We start from the raw sequence: 18,615 nt of genomic DNA on the forward strand, positions 1-18,615 counted from the left end.
TGACCTTGGTTTGGATCCTGACTCTGCTCCTTGCTGCCGACCCCGTATCTTCTGCCTGGACTTCGACTCCGCACCTTGCTGCCGGCCCCGTATCTTCTGCCTGGACTTCGACTCCGCACCTTGCTTCCAGCCTCAGAACTCCGACTGGGCTCCATCTCCGCTTTCTCACCATCTGTTTCAGACCCTCGGACTGGCCTGTTCCTTCGTGAATACCCGACACTCGTGGGAAAGTCTGCAGTATCCACTCCTCGGGGGCTCCTGACGGTCCTAGGCCATCCGCTCCTCGAAGGGCCACCTGACTGTTCTGTTGAACTTTGTTCTAGTAAGACTGTTGCCATACCACCTTCTGGAGACGAGTTCATTGGGGCTGCTCCTCGGTGGGTTATCATCCTTCGCTCCGGACTAAGGGTCCACAACCATTACAGATTGGAAGGCCATGGACCCGGTGGATTTGACTGGCCTCCAGGCTATTCCGGGCCTGGCCCAACAACTTATGCAGCAGTGACAGCAGCAGCAGTGTCTAGAGACTTTAACCGCCACCGTTGAAAGCCTGGTAAGCCGCCTTGATTCTGTTTGTGGAGCAGAAGCTGCCGCCCCTACTCCGATGATTCCAGCTACTCCGACTTCAGTGACACATATGCCTGCTCCACTGCAATTTGCAGGAGAAGCCAAACAGTGTCGAGGGTTCCTGAACCACTGTTTTATTAGGTTCTCCTTGCAGGAATAACAGTTCCCAACGGACCATGTGAAAACTTCATTCATCATTTCTTTGTTAGACAGGAAAGCTCTGGCCTGGGCATCCCTGATCTGGGAACACAGAGAATCCATTTTGGGTGACTTGCCCCGATTCATCCAGACCTTCCGCCAAGTATTTGATGAGCCTGGTCGTCTGTCTACGGCTTCCTCAGAGCTTCTCAACCTTCGTGAAGGCACACGCACCTTGGCCGATTTTGCGGTGGAATTTCGTACCTTGGATTCCTAGCTGGGATGGCGTACAGATTGCCTACGTGGTATCTTCCTGGAGAGGTTATCTCCCCACATTAAAGACGAATTAGCTGCATGGGAACTCCCGGATGACCTGGAGGCACTTATTGACCTGGCGGGCCGTATCGACTGGCGATTGCAACTGCGTGCCAAGGAATCAAGACCAGCCCGGCGTATGGTTCCCTTGGCTCCTACCTTCTTCTGTCCTATGGTCACACCAACCACTTCCGAGACACCATCTGAGGGTAGACAGGAACCCATGAAGTTGGGGAGGAGCCATCTGACTACTGAGGAAAAGCAGCACCGAAGAAGGATGGGCCTTTGTCTTTACTGCAGAAATAAAGGACATTTACTAGCTCAATGCCCTGAATGTCCGGGAAACTATCGGACCTAGGCGTCATCGAGGAGCTGACCCTAGGGAGCAATCTCGCTCCTCACTGTACTGTTCCAGTCACGCTACAATATTGTCAAGGATCCCTCACGACCTTGGTTCTCATTGATTCAGGGGCAGGAGGAAACTTCATCCTAGCGGAACTGGTCCATCAGCTACAACTACCAGTACTTCCTCGCAAGTCACCCTTATTCATCTACTCCATCCAGGGGGAGAATCTGCCAGGTCAAGTCACCGCCTGTATGGCTCCAATAACCTTCCATACGGGGGTCCTCCATAAGGAGGAGATATCCTTCTTCATTCTAGAAAAAAGCGGTCCACCCAGTGGTACTGGGTCTTCCTTGGTTACAAAGACACTCACCCATCATCGATTGGAGAATGCTTCAGATCACAGCTTGGAGCTCGGACTGTTTCACCACTTGTCTAGATCAGAGACCGCAATCCAAGGTTCAACTTGCTGTCACTAAACTTCAGCTGCCTCCTCAGTATGCCGACTTTTCTGACGTCTTCTCCAAGGAGGAAGCGGAGATCCTCCCGGCACATCGTACATTTGATTGTGCCATCGAGCTGCTACCTAATACCAGTCCACCCAGGGGGCAGGTTTATCCACTATCTATCTTATTTATTTATTTATTTATTTATTTATTTATCTATCTATTTATTTATTTATTTATTTATTTATTTTAAAACTTTTCTATACCGTTGCTAAGTTAAATACCGTCGCAACGGTTTACATGTAGGCACATATTTAATGTAAGTAAAAGTGTACTATAGTACATTCTAACAGGTGCCGTCAAAGGTTCGGTTACAATATATCATTAGACATAGTCATTTAGCGAAGTAGTTCATGACCAATTGTACCAAGGTACTTACACCGGTAGTTTTATTACACATAGTATTATAGTTATGCTTTGTTGTGGTGTAGAGTTCATAGACTAATCTACTGTATAGTCCTAAGGACTGTATGTCGGTGCCTTTCTGTCTTTTCCTGAAATGTTTCTCTCCATTCTCCTGTCTCTTTGTAAAATGCTTGTTTAAAAAGCCATGTTTTTATGTTTTTCTTGAATGTCTTGAGATCACTTTGTAGCCTGATCTCTGGAGGCATTGTGTTCCAGATTATGGGTCCTGCTAGTGATAGGGCTCTTTCTCTCACTTGTGTCAGTCTTGCTGTTTTAACTGATGGAATGGTTAGGAGTGCTTTATTTGCTGAGCGGAGGTTCCTGTGTGGATTGTGTACCTGTAATGCTGTGTTCAACCAGTCTGATTTCTCATCATAAATTAGTTTGTGAATGATACATAGGGTTTTGTATTTAATTCTGTGTTCAATTGGTAGCCAATGTAACTCTGCTAGGGTTTCAGTTATATGGCGCGAAAACCAGGCCGGCCCCGGAAGATGATGTCATCAGCCGGGGAGATTTAAACCTCTCCCTGGGACCTGGAAGACGCCTTGCAACAAGGTTCCTATGCTGTTGCCTGCCTTTGACTCTTTGTGTGGTCTTCTTCCCCTGGCTTGACTTCAGATTGGTTCTTGGTTTTCGTCTGTCTGCTGCCCGCCCTGACCTTGGTTTGGATCCTGACTCTGCTCCTTGCTGCCGGCCCCGGATCTTCTGCCTGGACTTCGACTCCGCACCTTGCTGCCGGCCCCGTATCTTCTGCCTGGATTTCGACTCCGCACCTTGCTGCCAGCCTCAGAACTCTGGCTGGACTCCATCTCCGCTTTCTCACCATCTGTTTCAGACCCTCAGACTGGTCTGTTCCTTCGTTAATACTCGACACTCGTGGGAACGTCTGTAGTACCCGCTCCTCTGGGGCTCCTGACGCTCCTAGGCTATCCGCTCCTTGGAGGGCCACCTGACTGTTCTGCGGGACTTTGTTCTAGTAAGACTGTTGCCATACCACCTTCCGGAGATGAGTTCATCGGGGCTGCTCCTCGGTGGGTTATCATCCTTCGCTCCGGACTAAGGATCCACAACCATTACACCCTCTCTTTTTATGTCATGGTGGGAACCTCGGGGGTGTCCCCTCCGTATGACGTCACCCACCAGTGTATATAATCCATCCAGCCTATGCTTCCTACGAGTTAGCAAGCTTCCTGCTTATTCCACTCCTCTTGGAGACGCTTTTCTTCGCTACTCTGAACTCGTTCCTGAACTTCTGGACTTAGAACGCCTTAGGTACCCGTTCCTCGGGGGCCTTGTCATGTTCTGGCTATCCGCTCCTCGGAGGGCCTTCCTGCCTGGAGAATCCATCTATCCTTGTTTGGGATCCTGCCTAGTTCAGCCTTGTGAGTACGCTTCTCGTTTCTACCAGCTTGCTGATGGAACTGCTTGTAATCCTGACAAAGACTGATGCTCAGTGATGTTTGCTTCATGTGGCTGTTCAGAGTACAATTTGGGGTGGATTTTAAGAGCCCTGCTCGCCGGTGAGCCTATTTTACATAGGCTCACCGGCGCGCGCAGACCCCGGGACTCGCGTAAGTCCCGGGGTTCTCTGAGGGGGGGGTGTCGGGGGCGTGTTGGGGGGCGGGCCCGGTCGTCGCGGCATTTAGGGGGCATGTCGGCAGCATTTTGGGGGCGGGTCCGGGGGCGTGGTTACGGCCCGGGGCGGTCCGGGGGCATGGCCGCGCCCTCCGTACCCGCCCCCAGGTCGCGTCCCGGCGCGCTAGCGGCCCGCTGGCGCGTGGGGATTTACGTCTCCCTCTGGGAGGCGTAAATCCCCCGACAAAGGTAAGGGGGGGGGGTTTAGACTGGGCCGGGGGGGTGGGTTAGGTAGAGGAAGGGAGGGGAAGGTGAGGGGAGGGCGTTAGAGGATTCCCTCTGAGGCTGCTCCGATTTTGGAGCGGCCTTGGAGGGAATGGGGGTAGGCTGCGCGGCTCGGCGCGCACCGGCTATACGTAATTGATAGCCTTGCGCGCGCCGATCCAGGATTTTAGCGGATACGCGCGGCTCCGCGTGTATCTACTAAAATCCCACGTACTTTTGTTTGCGCCTGGAGTGCCAACAAAAGTACGCCAACGCGCCTTGTTTGAAAATCTACCCCTTTTTGTGGAGTGGATGGGGACCTGACTTGATCTACAATAAAGTTGAGGCTTGTGGTGGTGCACCTGGTAGTTGATTCAGAAGGAAGATGTCCTTTGGAGAAGAGCAAGCTGTGCTGCTGTGAGGAATGGTGAGATTATTAGACTGTTGATTTCTATTGATGAGAATTACTAAGTACCATGGCATAATTTATCACCTTTCATAACAGCTACTACGTTTATTTTGTTCACAATAGGATTGTTGAATCATCTCTAGTTTTGTCAATGATTTCACAAATAAGTTGGCAAACATGTTTGTACATATCTCGCCAATGTTTGTAGAGCCGGCAATATCATAGGTTTTTTTTACATTTTACATGGATTTATAGGGGAAATTCCATTTGAACAGATCTTACATATCATGCTGCAAAATTTGTCTTTGTTTTTAATATTTAGGATCATCAGGTTTTCAGCCATCTTGCCTGCTACTCTCTGCCAGTGCCAAGATGTATACTGTGATGCAGCTCTCTTACGAGTTGGTTTTAAAAGCATTGCTTGTGCAAAAAATGGCCTCATACACATGAGTAACACATATTTTAAGAAGCAGCAAAGTTTGCACATACATACCCATGCATGTGTCAAGAAAAAGGAGGCGGAAAAGGGACGGGGAATAAGCATTCCGGGGAGGGGCCAAGATTTAATCGCATAAATATGCATTTTTAAAAAGGTGACCATGGCATGCGTTGACTTGTTATCCTCGTAACTTTACTTCTGGTCCTGATGAGAAGCAAGTCGTGAGATCTTGAGTTTTAGGGTGTTTAGCTCAGCATGAGGTTCTAGGTCAAGTGGGTGGCTTGCAGGATGAAGAACTAGAGGGGTCTTAAAGACCTTAATATGAACTGGAAAAACTTACGGACTACTTGTAAAAAAACTGGTTTTTCCCTCATGTGAATATGTTTTAAAATTCGCCTGCATATGCACATAAAAGCTGCTAAAGGCCTAGCCAAAATACGCGGAGAGTTACTTTAAATGATACACACATACTTGCATGCACGACTTAAAATGTCAGCGTCCCTCTGCTCTCGCACTGACACGTGCATTTATGGGTGCACATGCGTTCCTTTTAAAATCGACGACTTAGTGACAGCGGCTGTTTTAATGAAAGATGCAATATTCATGTAAAAAAATGTTGCCTGTGCAAGCAATTGTCTCCAGCCAAAGCATCTCTGGCATCCCTCCCACATTTCCAGCTGCAAGAGTAGCCATTTTTTCAACACGCTTGCATACTTCTTTGCCAGCAGAACTTCTCCAGTTCCTGTTCCTTGGTTCTTCATAACCATCTCATGTAGCCATTGCTACCTTGTTATGGTTCCTCCCCAGCTCTCATCATTCCTTTTGCCTTTTCCCACCACATGTTGTTTCTGCTGCTGCTTTACAGATCCTCCCTCTTTCCTCTCCCACTTCATAGAGATGCTTCTGCTCCTCCACCATCCTCACTCATGTCGTTGCTGCCATTCCTCAGCTCCTCCCCCTACCCCTCATTCTGTTGATGTCATTTCTCAGGTCATTTCCTCACCTTCTGCCACCTTTGCCAATATGTATAATAGTCTAGATACAGATCTCATATGCTTCTCTAGTAGGCGGTATGTCCTGAGTCACCCCTGCTGCCTTCCTACCTGCCTTCCTCCATTTTTGAGCCCTGAAACTGGCTCAGTTCATCCCTGATGATTGCTTCTCATATGCTCTGGTCCTTGACAGCTGCCCTAGCTAGCACCTGCTGCCTGTTTTCTAACAGCTACTCCATACAGTGCTGTGACATCACTTTTACCCAGCAATCTTAACAATAGGAAACACAATGGAACTAAGATAATCACTCACAAAGTAAACAGGAAAAGACACCAAAAACTACTACTACTTCAGATACTAGTATATTGAAAAAGAATAAAAATAAGATTCATATTCTATGTAAGTCGCTAATAAGGTTCTAACTCCAATTTTTTAAATCATATTTATTTTATTTTAAAAAAAAAAATCTCTTTGATGTCCATCAATTGTATGATGACTCTTTTTTGAAGAATTTGGTTTGATGATACTGTTTTATTAGTGGAAAAAAAAGAAAAACCTCATATAATTTGTTGCTTTGAAACATATACATCAGTGGCCAGAGTCTTGCAACTCAAATGTAACTTTATACTTTCAAACTGCAGTGAGACAGAATGTCACACTCTGAAACATCTTGCTTCATAACAGAAACTGTGGTGTGATTTCTGAGATTTGCTGCTATAATTATTACATACCTTTATGGTCTAGATGACATCATTTTAAGTTGATCCACTCAATTTAATTGTGGCTTGGAGGGTGTGATTAACAGGAAGTATTCAGGCGTTGATATCAGCAGTCTCACAATTAAATATGGGTCTGAATATGTGAGATACTCCTTGAAAACGTCAGAAAAGGATTCATTCTGCACAGGTGACATGGCCTCCATAGACATTTATTTTTATAGATGTATATATTTTATACTTTTATAGACAAATTTCAAAATTCCAACATGACAATTGAAATGATATTAAATATTAAAATAAAATGTCAAAAATCCTAAGTGACTTCAAATCACGAGATAGAGAAAACTAAGTGACTTCAAATCACGAGATAGAGAAAACTAATGACAAAGAAAAAAGACAAATGGACTAAAAAGAAAGACACCAGTCATATGCTGTATTAATCTAATTGCTGATCAACAGCATATATGAAGATCGAAACCATAATCTTCCCAAACAACTATGTAGAAGTGATGCCAAAACCTAACTTAAAAAGGAATGACCCTGTGACCAGACATTTGGATGAGACTTCTGCAATAGAATAGGACAAGGCATCTCTGATTGTCCCTCTTGGAGATGCCCTTCTCATTGAAAGAAGGCTGTTCACTGTGGGGTAGATTTTATAATTTAGCGCGAACGCGTACTTTTGTTCGCGCACCAGGCGCGAACAAGAGTATGCGGGATTTCAATAGATACGGGCGTAGCCGCGTGTATCCATTAAAATCCGGGATCGGCGTGCGCAAGGCTGCCAACTTTGGGCAGCCTGCACGCGCCGAGCCGCGCAGCCTGCTTCCGTTCCCTCCGAGGCCGCTCCAAAATCGGTGCGGCCTCGGAGGGAACTTTCGCACCCTCCCCTCACCTTCCCCCCCCCTCCCCTACCTAACCCCCCCCCCCCCCCGGCCCTATCTACCCCCCCCCCACCTTTATCGCCGGATTTACACCTGCTGGAGGCAGATGTAAATCTGCGCGCGCCAGCGGGCTGCCGGTGCGCCATCACCCGATCCGGGGGCTGTTCCGGAGGGCGCGGCCACGCCCCCGGAACGCCCCCGGGCCGAAACCATGCCCGCGGCGCTGCCCCTGAAACGTCGCATCACCCACGCCATGCCCCCGAAACGCCGCGTCATGACTGCCACGCACCCCGCCACGCCCCCCGGCACGCCTCTCCATGCAAGCGCCGGGACTTACGCGCGTCCCGGGGCTTGCGCGCGCCACCGAGCCTATGCAAAATAGGCTCGGCGCGCACAGGTGGGGTTTGGGGTAGGTTTTCGGGGGGTACGCGCATATCCTACGCGTGTACCCCTTTGAAAATCTACCCCTGTGTTCAGTATTACCATAAAACTGCTTACTTCTTGCATTTGATTGTTAAATCAATTTTTATTGCAACAGGGCAGAGTTATTTGAGCTGGTACACCTGCACATAGGGCGTCCATCTTGCCCACACTTATAACAGAATTGAGGGAAGTTAACCAACTGATTTTGTTCTGAAGAGCTAGTTTGTTGCTGTTTTAAGTAACTTTTTTGTTATGAGAATCTGTTCTCAAGTCTACAACCTCACAGTTCACAACTGAGTAGTTTTTGTTACTGCTATCAATTGCTTCTTTAATATTGTGATTCTCTTCTCTGAGTCCCCTACACAACACATCATCCATTCCCCAGAGAACCTGCTGGGGGATGATGGATCATATGTTTGAGGAGCTCAAGGATGTTAATGATGGAGTCTGGGGAGGCTCTTTTGGAGATGGATGACATATTTGGGAAGCTCAGGGATGTCACATCTCTAAACCCCCAAACACATGATCTGTCACCCAGAGAGCCCCCCCCCCCCAATATGTGACCTGAACCCCCCCCCCCCAAATACATCATCCTTCCAGGGGAATGATGGATCACATGTTTGAGGGCTCAGGGTCGGGGATGTGTATCGTCTGGTCTGGGGAGGATCTTTGGCGGATGAATTACATATTTTTTTTGGGGGGGGGGGTTTCAGGAAAATGTGTGTGGGGTGTCTGAGAAGGCTTTTTGGGGGGTGGATCATCTCAATTTCTTTTGGTTCACTGCCTTAAAATTTATTACGATTTACCTCTCAACCATCAAACAATGGTTACATCATAATAAACTCCTTCTTAATGAGAACAAAACAGAGCTGATCTTACTGAGTCAGACTCATGTGACTGAATGCCCCTTGTTTTTTTGTTTTGAAGGCTATAACATTCCTATTATACAGCATGTAATGAATTTTGGAGTAATGATGGAATCTGATTTGTCCATGAAAATGCACATTCAGTGAGTGACTAAATCCACACTTTTATGGGCCAGGAAGTGCCCCTTTGCTCCACAGTAGAGGCAAAGACCCAAAGAGCAGCGGCGGCGTTGCTCCTCTGCCGAAAAAGAGGTATGCCCCAGTTGCATGGGCTCTTCAGAGGTCGCTTCTGAGGGTGCTGAACCTTGGTGATGAGATGTGGTCAGCATTTTGGAGAAAGCTGGCACCAGCGGTACCATGAGCCAGAGGGGACGGCTTTCTTTGGCCCTTTGTTGCAAGCGACGGTCAACTCTCCCTGCCAATCTATCAACGCGTTGAGATCGTCCGGAACGTTGCAAGCGGCCAGTTCATCCTTTATTCGTGCCGCTAGTCCCTCCAGAAAGAGGGCCCTGAGGGTATCCTAACGCCAACCCACCTCGAGGGCGAGATTCTGGAACTCGATGGCGTAGTCCGCTAGGGAGCGCGACCCCCTGCTTTAGCTGCAGTAGTTCCGAAGTGGCGGTAGCCAGTCGTGCTGGTTCATCGAATGCTTGTTTAAAGCTGGTCACGAACTGGGACAGGTCGTCTAGGAGTGGATCGCTTCGTTCCCACATGGGAGAGGCCCACAACAGGGCTTTTCCGTCCAACAGAGACAAGATATAGGCCACTTTTACAGAATCCATAGCAAACTGATTGGGGAGCAGGGAGAACCGGATAAAACATTGGTTCAGGAAGCCCCGACAGGTCTTGGCCTCCCCGGAGTAACGGGAAGGTGCTGGCAGCTGAGTGGAGGTGTTGACGCTTACCACCGACGGGGGTGCTGGAGCCTGGGGGGCTTCTGTAGGTACTGCATCTAGGTGGTTGGCTAGTCGTTCCACAGTGGCCACCAGCACATCCAGGCAATGCTGCTGTTGCTGTAGACATTGGGCCACACCTGGAATGGCCTGGAGGCCTGACAAGTCTGCCGAATCCATGGCCTTGCAAACTGTTGCAGTCAGGTGGTGGACCCTTGGACCGGCCTAGGAGAGCGAGAGGATGGTAGAAGAGGGCTCTCCGCTGTGAGGCAGAAGGCCAGCAGGCAGTGTCAAGCCGAGCTAGGAGGGGAGTCTTTGCCCTGGAAGCCTGCGGACCCCCGAGAGGAGCTCGTGAGGTCCCAGGCCGCTGGGACTTAGGTGATCACAACAGGAAGGACGGCGACTTCACCCTGGAGACCCGTGGGCCCCCCGAGAGGAGCTCGTGGGGTCCCGGGCCACTGGGACTTAGGAGATCGCAAAAGAGGAGACGATGCAAGGAGGTCCGAGGTCGAGGCAGGCGGCAGGAACCGAGGTCAGGAACAGGCAAAAGGTCAGGAATCGAAGAAGCAAGTCGAAGATGCGGAGAAGAGGATCTGGATCCAGAACAGGAGATCCAGGCAGGAGCAGAGGATCCGAACTGGAGTCGAGGGTCCAACCAGGAGTCAGAAGTCTGAATGAGAGGCAGGAATCTAAACTGGAAGCAGGAATCCAGGCACTGCAGCAAGGGGAACTTGTTGCAAGGCAATTCTCTATAAGTAGACGCCGACTTAAATACAAGCAGCGTCTGACGTCATTTCGGGGGAAGGCTGCGGTCTGGTGGGAAAAGCCCTTTAAATTGGGCTTCCCCAAGTGCGTGCATGCCCCGAAGGGGAGGGGTCACGTGAGCAGGCCGGAGCAGGCCCTACCCGGAGTGTGCCTCGTTGCTGGACCCCCGAGAGACGATTCTCCCCGCGCTGCCGGCCCGAAGCAGAAGGTAAGGACCCAGTCGCAAGCCATGCGACCGGGACCGCAACACTGGATGTCCAAAAGGAATATATATATCAGTCACTTCAGTTGAATGCAAACAACTTTGCTGGTGAGGGATCATATTGTAAACTAGCGGTACCCAGCCACACGTTGCAGTGGCAGAGTCAGGTTCTTTACCCTCCCTCCCCCTTCCCCTTGCTCATTTACCTCAGTCACTCATCCTCCTCCCCCTTGGTCACTCACCCCCCCTTCCCTCCCCTGTCCCCCACTTCAACTCTCTCCCCTCACACTCACCTCTCCCCTCATTCTCCCTCCCCTGACACTCACCTCCCCCCTCATTCTCCCTCCCCTCACTGTCACCTCCCCCCGCCTACTGCCTACCCTTCAGATCAGAAAACCTTTGTCTTTCTATTTCTGTGGGAACCCCCCACCCCCCAAAAAAAACCCCCAATCCCAACCCTTTAAATCAAATATTAAGCCCCCACCCTCCTGCCCCCTCCCAAGACCTGGGAAATTAAAATTGTTGGTGCTACCTGTGGTCTGTCCCTGGGCGTCTGTGTGCATTATGTAGCCAAATAGCGGTGTGCCTAACCAAATTTTCACTTCCAAATTTGTTTTGTGGTCTGGGGAGGGCTATTTTGGTGCGTTCCCGAGATCGTGCATGTTTAGTGCATGTATTTGTGTGTGAACCTCCCCCTTCCCCAAAAAACAACCCTATGAGAAAAGTTCTCTTAAACTAACCACCCCACACTCTCCTGCCCCCCCTCCCCCAGCCATGTGAAAAACAGTAGCCCCCCCTGCCCCCCCCCAGAGTTGCTGAATGAATGAAACCTGCCCCCCCCTCATGACCCCTCCCCAAGATGTTTGCAATAAATTCATCACCACCCCCCACCCTCCAGACCCCCCTAGCCCTGATAAAAATGTCAGTCGGAGCGGGCGTTCAGGAGCGGTCCGGGAGCGATGTATTGGCGTTGGTCCATCGGCCACGAGCACTGAAACGGGTTCCGACGGCCCTTTGCCCTTACTATGTCAGTGGGTTGGAGCAATGGCAGCGGTAGGTCCTCCGACATAGTAAGGTCAAAGGTCCGCCGGCTGCCAGTCCTGAAAATGGCGCTGAGGGGCCCTCGCCCTTACTATGTCACATGGACTACTGCCGCCATTGGTGTCCCCGAGTGACATAGTAAGGGAAAGGGCTGTCGGCGCCATGTTGATTGCTTGCAGCCGATGGCCGTAGTGCAGGAGATGTGTCCCGGACCGATCCTTGCCCCCGCTGGAGCCTCCCGGACTTCTGTCAGGTTTTGTGTGTGTTGTGAGGGCCTGGGAAGTAAATAAATTTGGCATGTGTGTGGGGGGTGTGAGGAGGATGGTTTTGTGTGTGTTGTGAGGGTCTGGGAAATAAATCAATTTGGCATTGTGTGGGGGGCGTGAGGAAGGTGGTGGGTGTATTTTATCTGTAAAGGAAATAGTTATCTTCCGGCGAAAAAAATGCAGAATGTGTTAAAATGGAAGTGAAATGTGGACCTGGACTGGCGAAATGATTAGTGTAGCGTGTGTTAGTGAAGGTGTAACAGATGGCGCTTACGTCCAGCAGATGTCACTGTTTTCTGGAAAAAATGTTTAAACCTATTTTACCTGTCACAGGTGTGACATATCTGTAATGTAAGTACAGAAGAACCTTCCTGTATGCGAAATGAAGGTTGTGTCCAAATTTGAAAGCAATCGGTTCAGTGGTTTCTGAGATTAGCGATTTTGTCCAAACTATTTAACATTTTTATTTATATAGATCTTTAGGGCTGGAGCTGAATTTTAAGACATATGCACAGGCATACATTTGTGCGCGCAACCCGGCGCGCACAAATGTATATTTTTATACATTTTATAACATTTTATATAACATGCGCGCACAGCCGCGCGCATGTTATAAAATCTGGGGTCGCACGTGCAAGGGAGTGCACACTAGTGCACCTTGCATGCGCCGAGCCCTAGGGGAGCCCAGATGGCTTTCCCTGTTCCCTCCGAGGCTGCTCCGAAATCAGAGTGGCCTCGGAGGGAACTCTCCTTCCGCCCCCCCCCCCCCCCCCACCTTCCCCTCCCTTCCCCTTCCCCTACCTATCCTGGCCCCCAGCCCTACCTAAAACTCCCCCATAACCTTTATTTTACAAGTTGCGCCTGCCTCTGGGCAGGCGTAGGTTGTGCACGCTGGCCAAATGCCGGCACGCGATCCCCCGGCCTAGCAGCCAAAAGGAGGCCTCTGGCCTCGCCCCGCCCCAAGACCGCCCCCATCCCCACCCCTTTTTTCTAGCCCTGGGACATATGCGCATCCCGGTGCTTTGCGTGTGTCGCTGGGCCTATGCAAAATGGGCTCGGTGTGCGTAACCCCCCTACATGCGTAAATCTAGCTGGATTTACGCTCGTAGGGCTTTTAAAATCTGCCCCTTAGTGAAGATCTAGGACTTCAGTGGGGGATGGTAGCTTCTCCTTGCAGAATTTTCTTCCAAATTTCCAGAGTCAATATTGCAGTCTTTGCAACAAAAGTAAAGAATTAAAGGCAAATTTTAAAAGCCCTGCATACACCAAAGCCGGGAAATATGTGTACAAGTTGGGACAGTATGTCGAGTGGATAGTCTAAGCTGTCCATGTGTTGGGAATCCTGTCCGTGGGTCGCCACAGCCGGATGTTGTGTTTGAGGCATTGTGGACCCTTGGTCGCAATGGAGATGACTCCGCCCATGGGGAGGAACCCCGTGGGGAACCACAGCGATTGGCTGACACAGCAGACACAGAATGGATAGAGTCTTTATTGTACTGCTGTAATAGATGGTAATGCAGGAAGGTAAGGCACTGAACCATAAGGTGCCAATATGCTCAACAGGCTCAGTAGTGTAGTCTCACCCAGATATTCATGATAGGCAGGATCCCGCAGAGCAGGTAATGCCATGGCTGGTGGATGGAGTTGGAGTGCCGGTTTGTAGAGGTACTCACGGATAGAAGGCATCTTCCTGACGGTAGAATGGTGGGACCGAAGGTCCATGGTGCAGGATATGAGGAGGATAGGCCCTCGAGGAGCGAGTACCCATTGATCCAATATCCTGGAAAGAATAAGAGACAAGACCCCCGAGGAGCGGTTGTCTAGGTTAGTGAGGCCCCGAAGGGTAGTAGGAAGCGAGAGACCCCTGAGGAGCGGGTGTCTAGAGCTTCTGCTGGAGCGAGGCCCTTAGTGATGGTAAGCGTCTAAGCTGGCAGCTTAGAGCAGGCAGAAGTGAAGCGAAGTCTTTGCTAACTCGTTTAGGTAGTGGAAGTGGAGGCTAGTTATACCCGGAGGTACTGACATCATGCAGTGGGGCCGCCCCCGAGGTTCCCACCATGACGTGTATTTGAGCGTCAGAGATGTGCGCACTCGCGCCCTAGGAGACCACGGGAGTGAGCATGGTGGATGGGGATGCCCATGCTGGTCGGAGAACGCTGAGGCCCACTGTACTCGGCACTGGAGACAGCCATCTTGCCCAGAGAGAAAGAAAGGGGAGAAAAAGAAATAAGGCAGAGCAGTCGCAGCCGTCTACATCCGATGGACGCAACACCGGGCTCCCTTACCTCTTCCGGCAGGCGCAGGCTTCAGCCCTCCTCCTCAGCAGCATGGGGCAGGCTGCTCCTAGCCCCTGCCATGGCGTTCCTCCCACATGGAATCCTCCCTGCACCCGCCCCCCAGGCATGAGCACGGGGCTCTTGCCGCTTCTTAAAGGGGCCGCGGCGGGAAACCTTGGCCCGGCCCCTGAAGATGATGTCATCTCTCTGGGCTATTTAAGCCCAGCTCAGTGCACTGTTCCTTGCCTTGGCAATGGGTCTTGCTCCTCGGAGTGCGTTGTTGCTGCATTCCTGTGTTCTGGAGTTCCTGCCTGTTCCTGTCCCCGTGGTTCCGCTTCCTTCTCCTTTTGGTTCCTTGCTTCTCTGATTGACTTCTTGGTTTGACTTTGGATTGGTTTCCTGATTCTGCTGTCCGCTGCCCGTCCTGACTCTTGGCTTGTTCCTGGTTCCTGCTTGTTTGCTGCCTGCCCTGACTCCTGGACCGTCCTCATTTCTTCTGACCTCCGCCAGCCTTGACACGGACTCCCAGACACTGCTTCCTCTTGTGGACTTCTCTATGCCAGGAAACTCCCGCCTAAGTCCTGCCGGCCCTGATACCCAAGGACTCAACCTGAAGGGAACATGGGTTGGTATAGGTGAAGCTCCAGTCGGGTCTCCTGGTCCTGCATCGCCTCCCGGCTATGAGGTCCACTGGGGGCCATCTCTCAGTAGTGGTTCCAGCTCTCGAGCTGGCTCAAGGGTCCACAGTGCTAACACCATGGACACGCATATCCCCCGATGCACGCACAAGTGAAAAGATTCTAAAAAGGGGTGGAGCATGGATGGGGAATGGGCGGGTTGGGGCCTGGCCAAGAAATCTATGTGTAAATACTTACGTGTCCTTGCATGCACCAGGGTCTCCTGCCACACAAAATTTACTTCTGCTATGGATGGCATGTAAGAATTAAAACAAAAAAAATCTAAGCTAGTCAGTGGAGTTTTAAGGGTCTGGGCTAACAAGAGGGAAAGTTTGCTTTAAAATTAGGAAGGTTTGGAAGTCCTATCCCTAAACTGGACGAACCGGGAACAACTGGGAAAATGGTGAATGGTGTCAGTGCACGTCCCTTAGAAAATTCCCCCATTTATGCGATAGAAACAACATTTGCATGCGTATGCACACATCCATTTAAAATTTGCACATATAGACACATCCAGGCTATTTTATAACATGCATGTATATACGCGCGTATGTTATAAAATGGACAAATCTCTGGATGAGAGCCGGCAAACGCACACACATTTGCGCCCATGGGCCTGTTTGAAAGTTACAATCCCTGTGGCCCTTCTCAAACTATATCAGCTTGAGCGATCTGCTGCAGCAACTCCGGCCTCTGTGCTCCAATTGTCTAGTCATCAGAAAGAAAATGCCAGGATGGTGTTGCAAACATAAGAAAATTCTTAAAAGAAGCTCAGCATTTTATTAACTTTAGGGAGGATAACTTTCAAACAACTGCATGCGGCGTCATATATGTAGGTATATGGCCATGAGCAGATCTACACTAGTATTTTATAACCTGTGCATATGATATACATGTTTTATAAAATATGCGTTATCTCTGTGCCAACATATACGTGTTTGTTGGCTTACATGCAAATACATGCAATGCATTGAAAGAACAAATATAAATCCATAGAACGCTTGTACTTTTTCTACTCATTTAAAAATATATTGGCCTGATTTTAAAAAACATTTGAGTAAAACTGGGTTTTACTCGAGTAAATGCACTCTTCTCGAATAAGTGGGTTTTTGAAAATTTCTATAATAGATGCCATTGAATTGCCCATAGGATTTACTCATGTAAGTGCACTTTACTCTAGTAAATGGTTTTTGAAAATTGTTACAATAGTAGTTACATTTATGCATGTAACTCCTTTTGAAAATTACCCCAAGTGCATATATTTTATGCGCAAAAATAAAATAAGACATATTCACATATACCAGGATTTATGCATGTAAGTCGGTGCAATTTCAAACATGTTTGTGTCAAAGAAATTATCAGTTTTATCAATTAGTCCACCAGTTTGCCCAGCCCTTCTACAGGTCATTGAGACACTCCTGGTTCTTCAGCCTGAACTCCCCTTTGTTTACCCAGATCTCCCACCAGAACAATAGTATATAATAAACACATTTGCTCTCACTTGCACAAGATAATTAGCTTGTGTAAAATTAGGCAAGTTGGCAAATCTTTGAGTGCAAGTGTCTTTAAAATAGCAATTTATGCAAGTAAATGTTGGCTCCAAACTAGAACACCCCAAGACCACCGCCTTTTTACATGTGTATATGTGCATGCAAAAGCAAAAATATGCACATACATTTGATGTTTATAAAATAGCATGTATGCAAGTAGATGCTAGTTACACATATAGGGGTAGATTTTAAAAAGCATTTACTCGAGCAAAACTGGTTTTTGCTCGAGTAAATACACTTTACTCAAGTAAGTGGGCTTTTCAAAATTGCTACAATATATGTCATTGAATTGTCCATAGGATTTACTCAAGTAAGTGCACTTTACTCGAGTAAATAGCTTTTGAAAATTGCTACGATAGTATGTCACATTTACATGCGTAACTCCTTTGAAAATGACCCCCATATATGCTAATTTTTATGCATGTAACTTTGAAAATTCACCCCGTTTGCGTATGTTTGTGATGACTTTGGATCTGTATAGGGTCTTATCCTTCATTGGAGGATATTTGAAATTGTTTATAGTGGGGGGGTCTTCATAATTATTTTTGAATTCCCATTAATCTTGGGGTCCTTAATGTTTCTGGATGTATATGAGGCTTGATTCTCTCTGTCACAGGACATTTAAAACATTCTACAGAGCTTCTTTTGGTCGATAATTTTGCCCTACAAAAAGGACTTTTATTTAAACTGTGAAATTATTTACTGATGAAGAAATACTCAATTTTATATAATTATTGTTTTAAAATTTTGTATTTTTGCATTTTCTAATTATTGTTACATGTTATGTTTGTGGTTGTGGTTGATGGTATGAATAGTTTGTATAAAGATTTTGTTTGTTTAAGTTGTTTTCTAACAGAAATAGGTATTATTATTATTAAAAGTGTATGGGAAATAAGCAAATAAAGGGGCAGATTTTAAAACTTATGCGCGGGCGTAGATTTGTTCGCGCAACCCGGTGCGAACAAATCTATGCCCGATTTTATAACATGCGCGCTGCCGCGCGCATGTTATAAAATCCAGGCTCGGTGTGCGCAAAGGGGTGCACCCATGCACCTTGCGCGCGCCGAGCCCGAGGGGAGCCCCGATGGCTGTCCCCGTTCCCTCCAAGGCCGCTCCGAAATCGGAGCGGCCTTGGAGGGAACTTTTTTCCAGCCCCCCCCCCCCGACCTTCCCCTCCCTTCCCCTATCTAACCCACCCCCCAGCCCTACCTAAATCCCCCCTACCTTATTTTATTTCTTACGCCTGGCCGGCGCGCGAACCCCCGACACGGCTGGGATGGAGGAGGCCTTGGGACACGTCTCCGGACCTCCGCCATGCCCCCGGACCCGCCCCCGGACTGCCCACTTTTGAAAGCCCCCGGACTTATGCGCATCCCGAGGCTTGTGTGCGCTGCTGAGCCTATGCAAAATAGGCTCGGCATGCGCAGGAGCATATTTTCTCAGGTTATGCGCATATGTTACGCGCGTAGCCTTTGAAAATCTGCCCCAAAGTATTTATGTGAATCTGAGTTTAGAGGGGGTTCAATTACTAATTGATAAGATTTTCTATCTATCTGTCTGTCTATCTGTCTATATATGCCAAGTGCCATGTTAAAAGAATATTATATCAGAGAACAATATTGTCTGTAGTTGTTTTGTTAAATGCTTATTCTTCTAGGAGTATATGAGAAATTGTTTTTCTATAGAGAGCTGATTTGCAATTGTTTGGGGTATGGAAAGATGTTTGTAATATTTTTATGTGTTCTAGTTTTAATTCATAATTACAAGCTTATTCCAGTCTATGCATAATGAAACCTCACTTTGGACTAGCAGCTGTTATCTGCTTTCTATGATAGCCCAAGGGCATGCATATTTTAATATTCATTTACTGTGTGTCAAAAAGCTAAATACTTTCTACTGAAGTCCATAAAATGTATCATAATATCTTAGTTAATATATGATCTTTTTGAGACATGCATTCAGAAATAACTGACTTGTTTGCCCTCCCCTTGTCTTATCAGTTCCTTAGCCTTAAAGAAAATAAGGAAAATGTATGTTTTCCTATTTTTGGTAAGCTGTGATAATTACAGAGTGTGGAAAAGAAAAGTGTAGCAGCTTTC

The sequence above is a fragment of the Rhinatrema bivittatum genome, chromosome 2, assembly GCF_901001135.1.
Source record: "Rhinatrema bivittatum chromosome 2, aRhiBiv1.1, whole genome shotgun sequence".
NCBI lineage: Eukaryota > Metazoa > Chordata > Amphibia > Gymnophiona > Rhinatrematidae > Rhinatrema > Rhinatrema bivittatum.